This window comes from Arachis hypogaea, chromosome 4 (assembly GCF_003086295.3).
Source record: "Arachis hypogaea cultivar Tifrunner chromosome 4, arahy.Tifrunner.gnm2.J5K5, whole genome shotgun sequence".
Lineage (NCBI taxonomy): Eukaryota > Viridiplantae > Streptophyta > Magnoliopsida > Fabales > Fabaceae > Arachis > Arachis hypogaea.
This window is the reverse complement of record NC_092039.1, coordinates 107,310,461-107,317,529: the sequence shown is the minus strand read 5'-3', so window position 1 is coordinate 107,317,529 and position 7,069 is coordinate 107,310,461. Positions and strand designations below refer to the sequence as shown.

Sequence of the window (7,069 nt, the reverse complement as noted above, 5' to 3'; positions counted from 1 at the left end):
CCTTTTCTCAACTAAATAAATCTCAAATAATTTAATTTTCTAAAACCAAATCTTTTAAAATAACTTTTCAAATAAAACCTCAGATTTTATAAAATTTCGGCAGCACTTCTCCTAAAACTCGGGCTTAGCCACCCTTTTCGGGTCCCAACTGAATCATTTTCAACCTCTTTTCAATCAAAAAATCAAAACAGATTTTAATCACAAAATTAGTCATACTAACCATCTCTCAACCACATAGTCATATTTCAACCACAACATCTCATCTCAATACATCCGTGAACTAACAACTTAAGTAAGGGATTCAAAGCAACATACAAATAAGTCAAACAGCACAATCACAGAGAAGTAATACAAGCAAATACAACCAAATTCATCATTCAGTCATTCCAAATAATCTTAAATTATTTACAAATACCCACTAGACTTCCATGGTATTCATATTTAAAACAGTTAATTTCAAAATAAAATCCCCTACCTCCGATGAAATCAAAGTCAACGAAAATTCTGGAGGAGCTTTTTGACCGAGTTACTGAAGAAGAAAATGTCAGAAATTGCCTGTGCCTCCTAGAACTCCAATTGGCCGAACTCAAGGGGAAGAGGAGCTACGTCACCGTCAACTTCTACCAGACAAAAATAACACGTGTAGAGGAGGAAGATACGAACACTTTTACCGGATTAGATTTTCACTTAGAGTTATGAATCTCAAGAAATCGAAGTTGGAATTTCATCAGGGGTTCATGGTTTTCTTTCTCTCCCTCGGCTCTTTGATTTCTTTTTTTTCTTCAAAGCATGAGCAACCATGCGTGTATGAGGATGACTAATGGAATAAAAGAAAACATGTGTCAATTATGTATGTATATGATTATATATAAACATGCCACGTTTGGCTTTTGCTTGTTTTTGTTTCCTTAGGCTTCGGCCACTAATATAATCATATACATACATAATTGACACATGATCGTACCAAAAGCAAGGCATTACGGACCTGATTTTCTTTATTTTTTATTTAATATTGAGCCTTTACGTCGATATCGCGTTTCAGTTTATAAGAAAATTTCAGAAAAGTAATTATTTATCTGAAGTAGAGATAAAAGAAAATGGATTAGTAATGCCTTACTTTTGGCACGATCATGACGTGCTAAAAGTTAGGGTGTTACATTATGGTATCAGAGCAGTTCGTTCTCGTTAGAGCCTTGGGAATGGACTGACTATGCTTTATTGCATACTCTGAGTGTTTGTCATGCAGTAGGACTTGTCCCACTGACAAGAGTTTGAGTTTCAAATGCATAATTGTCTATTGATTAATGCTGTTAGTCGACCGTTGCATCTCTCATTGTATTAGGTCTGGCCAACTTAATACTAATGATTCATGTATATGGAAACACTAATGAACTATCATAGACGAAGTAGAAGTAATAGGTAATGTGAATCGTAAATTTTGGAAACGTTAGGAGTTAATTTCTTGATGTTACTCGGTTTCGTATCTATTCTTTCATGGTTTGCCTTGAGGTTCTAGTTCGAGATTTCTTTTCCTGAAGAGAGTTAACTGATTATTCTCCAACCCTATTTGCTTGTTCATATGCTTTCTCATTCGATCCTGATTGCATATGTCTTCTTAAATTTCTTGGATATCTGCCTTGTATTATTTAAACTCCTCTTCTTGACTAGTATATTCTTTTATGTAATTTGGATTTGTTTAATGTGTAAAACCCGGTTAATTAACGGCTAATTAACCCATAAATGAGAATTTATTCTAGAAAGCCTAAAATGTGATTTTTATGGCTTAATATAATAGAGGAGATTGAGACGAGAATTTTGGTACCAATTTTATAGAATTTGGACCAAGATTGGACCGAACGGGCCAAACCGGGCCAACCAGACCCAAAGTGGGCCCTTGGCCCAACTAAACTAAATCAAAACCCTAGTTTTCAGCACTCTCTCTCCTCACACAACACTAATCATTCATAACCATTTGAATTTGCCTGACTGAGATTTACAAGATGACCATAGCTTGCTTCATACCAACAATCTCCGTGGGATTGACCCTTACTCGCGTAAGGTTTATTACTTGGACGACCCAGTGCACTTGCTGGTTAGTTGTGCAAAGTTGTGATAAAGAGTTGAGATTGCAATTGAGCGTACCATGTTGATGGTGCCTTTGATGATCACAATTTCGTGCACCAAGTTTTTGGCGCCGTTGCCGGGGATTGTTTGAGTTTGGACAACTGACGGTTCATCTTGTTGCTTAGATTAGGTATTTTTCAGAATTTTTAAGAATGAATTCTAGTGTTTCAAGGTGATGTTCTTATCATCACCAAAGCTGATTGATCTTCATCAATTTAGCTCTTGAATGCAATGTCCTGCTGAAACTTGACTAGCCATGTCTAATTCCTTTAGACTAAAGCTTTAGACTAACATTGCATGATTCCTGGAATTCTTATTAAAAATTTTGAATTTCTTTATTTTCTTTTTCATATAATTTTCGGAAAAAACCAAAAAAATTACAAAATCATAAAAATAAAAAATATTTCTTGTTTGAGTCTAGTGTCTCACTTTAAGTTTGGTGTCAATTGCATGTTTCTGTTCTTCTTGCATTCATTCATGTGTCTTCATTGATCTTCAAGTTGTTTTTGATGATTTACTTGCTCTGATCTTTAAATTCTCTTGTTTTGTGTGTTTTATTGTTTCTCATATGCATTCTCAATTTGTTAGTGTCAGTAGTATACAAACTTTTAAGTTTGGTGTCTTGCATGCATTGTTCATTTGATTTTAGTTGCATTTTGATTTTTCCTCATCATTAAAAATCCAAAAAATTTTTAATTTGTGTCTTTTCAAGTCAATAATGCAGAGAATTGAAGATTCAGAACATACAGCAGAGGAATTACACAGAAAAAGTTGGGCGTTCAAAACGCCCAGTGAAGAAGAAAAACTGGCATTTAAACGCTAGCCAGGGTACCTGGTTGGGCGTTTAACGCCCAAAAGGGTAGCATTTTGGGCGTTAAACGCTAGAATGGATACCATTCTGGGCGTTTAACGCCAGGATGGCACAAGAGGGAAGATTTTGTTTTTAATTCAAATTTTTTTCAAGTTTTCATAATTTTTCAAAATCAAATCTTTTTCAAATCATATCTTTTCAATCATATATTTTCAAAATCAATTTCTTTCCATTTTCAAAAATACTTGCTAACAATTAATGATTTGATTCAACATTTCAAGTATGTTGCCTTTTCTGTTGAGAAAGGTTTAATGTTTGAATCATATCTTTTCTTGTTGGCCAAGTCATTGATTTTTAAAAATCAAATCTTTTTAAATTGTTTTTCAATCATATCTTTTTAAAACCATAACTTTTCAATCATATCTTCTTAATCACATCTTTTTCAAAATAGTTTTCAAATCATATCTTTTTTATTTCCAATTTCAAAATCTTTTTCAAAAATTACTTAATTTCTTTCCCACTCTTGGTTTTCGAAAATCAATTACCATTTTTCAAAATTTCTTTTAATTAATTCACTTTAATTTTCGAAAATTTCTTCCCCTCTTCTCACATCCTTCTATTTATGGACTAACATGTGCAATTCAAACTCTATCTTTCTAAGTTCGAATTCTTCTACCTCTTCCTTCTATTTTTCTTTTTCTTTGACACCTCAAGGAATCTCTATACTGTGACATAGAGGATTCCATATTTTCTTATTCTCTTCTCTTTCATATGAGTAGGAGCAAGGACAAAAGCATTCTTGTTGAGGCTGACACTGAACCTGAAAGGACCTTGAAGCGAAAGCTAAGAGAAGCTAAAGCACTACTCTCTGTAGAGGACCTAACAGAAATCTTCAAACAAGAGGAAGACATGGCAACCGAAAACAACAACAATGCCAACAATGCAAGGAAGGTGCTGGGTGACTTTACTGCACCTACTCCCGACTTCTATGGGAGAAGCATCTCTATCCCTGCCATTGGAGCAAACAACTTTGAGCTTAGACCTCAATTAGTTTCTCTATTGCAACAGAATTGCAAGTTCCATGGACTTCCATTGGAAGATCCTCATCAGTTTTTAGCTGAATTCTTGCAAATCTGTGACACTGTCAAGACCAATGGGGTTGACCCTGAGGTCCACAGACTTATGGTATTCCCTTTTGCTGTAAGAGACAGAGCTTGGATATGGTTGGACTCACAACCTAAAGAAAGCCTGAACTCTTGGGAAAAGCTAGTCAATGGCTTCTTGGCAAAGTTCTTTTCACTTCAAAAATTGAGTAAGCTTAGAGTGGAAGTCTAAACCTTCAGACAGAAGGAAGGTGAATCCTTCTATGAAGCTTGGGAAAGATACAAACAATTGATCAGAAAGTGTCCCTCTGACATGCTTTCTGAATGGAGCATCATAGGTATCTTCTATGATGGTCTGTCTCAACTGTCCAAGATGTCATTGGATAGCTCTGCTAGAGGATCTCTTCATCTGAAGAAGACGCCTGCAGAAGCTCAAAAACTCATTGAAATGGTTGCAAATAACCAATTCATGTACACTTTTGAAAGGAATCATGTGAACAATGGGACGAATCAGAAGAAAGGAGTTCTTGAGATTGATACTCTGAATGCTATATTGGCTCAGAACAAATATATCCTGGGATTAAAAACAAAACAAAAAAAGTAAGATATATATTAGAAAAGTTTTCATGAATTTTAGTAAGAAACTAAGACTAGAATTGTTGGATTCTTTTAAAATTAACTAAGCTGAAATTCTTACAATGCTTGAGATATCATAAATAACAATTACTGCTGCTACACCACGAAAGTATATAGGAGCCAAACTATGGTATCTTTCTTGTCCTGCTGTATCCCATATGTCAAACTTCAATGTAGCTTATGGTAATTATAATAGTTCTGTGAAAAATGTTGCACGTACAGTTGGTCCCTATTGATCTTATTTTTTTCTTTCATTGATGAAGCAAAGCAATTAATGGATACAAAAAAACAAGCAAAATCAATTTCAAAGTTCATAGAAAGAAAATTCAGAACAAATCAAACCAAAAAGAATAAACCAGAAGTAAATGAGAAAAGTAGGAGAAAGGATGCACCAACAGATCTGAACCTACGATGGGTGTGCACCGTTGAAGGTTAGAGGTGATGGAGGCAGGAACCTATATAACTATAGTAGATTTGAACCACGCACAATGTAGGAAGAGATGGAGAGAAAATATGGCAGACAGGACGAAACAGAGAGCCCGGTGTTGTCAAAATATAGTAATGATAATCGGCTGGTGAGGAATCTGGAGAAAAAAGAAAAATAAATATGATTAATTCTAGATTGGCATGATTAACGAAAACACAATCAGATCATAAATCTCCCCATTTTAAGCCAAAAAAAGCAGAAGATACTTCAAAGTAGATGTCTCACTTACTCATGTCTAGCACGGTAGCACCTATATATTTTATGGTGAAATCACACAGAGTATTACTTTTATCATGTCTGAGAATTTCTATGCAAGGTCTTCAATGCTGGTTCCTCCCTTACTACATGCAATGACAAGCTGCAAAACCAATAAAAGTTGAAAGAATTGAAATTCAGTTACATAAATACCATAAAGAAGTTGCAAGGGTTTAACACTGCAAATAACGCAAATTAAATTTAAACAAACGGTATAGAATACTTACAGGACCAGCAGACTTACGATCTAGGATTATAGAAAAGTACATCTCATTCACAAGTGCCAGTTTTTGACATAAATAAACCTGTAGAAAACAAACAATTAGAAATATCAAAAAATTAATCCATCCAATAAGACTGTGTATCCATTTCATATATGATTGTGCATAAAAAAATTTGAACATCATTTCCAAACAAAACAACGGCTCTAATTGGGTATATTGTGCTCATCAAATCGTGTAATTGGTAGTGGGGTATATATATAGTTTTAGGACCGCTCTTCTTGGCCACTAGGCCTTGTATTTTTGTTGGAACTCCAATTTTTATTTGATTAGAACTGCATTGTGCCCCATCTCCTGAACCAGATGCAATTATAAACAGATTTTATTCCCAATTTAGCCATCCAAATCTGGTCTTGTATCTGCATATTTTTCCCAAGCCATACACAGCAGATTTATTGTTGCAGAAATTTCACAGCAGATCTATCTGCATAATCCCATAGCAACTCCCTAGAGCAGAATCTGAACTGCACTTGTTCTAGCCTTTAGGACTATATCTAAGTGCTATTTAGAGTAAGATTAGGACCTTAAATTCCTTTTGTAATAGTAGCAGCCTTGCTGCAAACTTCAACAACAATGTAGGTCATGTATCACCCCATCTTAACCCCTACTTTAATGTTCTAAATTCATGCATTACCAAATTCTTAGAACTCAAGGTTATATATATATATATATATATATATATATATATATATATATATATATATATATATATATATATATATATATATATATATTGTAATGTCCAACAAATGTATAGCATAAACCAGAAGTATAGAGATAGATGATAGAACAAATTTCTAGTCACCAAATAGCTAATATGAATACAAGCAAGTCCAGGTGACCAATCCAACCACTAAAAAGGTTCATTTTAGGTAGTGATCAAAATAATAACATTGCTAATAACTACAACAACTACAAAATAATAATACCACTATGCACATCCATCCTCAATGAACTCAACTCTAAATCAAGACCATAATATTGAAATGAATCAACTGAGATTGTCATATCAAAAGCCACACGCATATAAATTCAAATGAGAACCAAAAAAAGGTTCATTTTGGGTAGTGATCTCAGAGGGAACATGTATTACCAGCAATATCTGCAACATGGTCAGCCTTAACAATGTGTACACCACCCTTAAGACCATTTTTAAAAGTTCCCAAGCCATTCCACCAGCCAAAACTTGACTCTTAACCATGATCTGCACAACAATCCCAGTCACATCACTTGTCATCACATATTATTTTTCCATAATAAGAGAAATTGTTAGATAATTTTTGAGTAAAAAAATTTGTCCCTTTACACTATTCACAATTCCACAGCTCAGCTATTAAGTATTTGAAAGTGGAAACCCATCAATTGGAGCTGT

At 34.3% G+C, this 7,069-nt stretch overlaps 1 non-coding gene across 1 annotated transcript; it reads right to left on the bottom strand.

The window, feature by feature from the left end:
- Window positions 1–4,249: 4,249 nt before the first annotated feature.
- LOC112799138 (small nucleolar RNA R71) lies at window positions 4,250–4,357 on the bottom strand. The gene has a single exon (XR_003200719.1). It is a non-coding gene; the product is annotated as a small nucleolar RNA R71 (small nucleolar RNA).
- Between the last annotated feature and the right edge of the window lie 2,712 nt (window positions 4,358–7,069).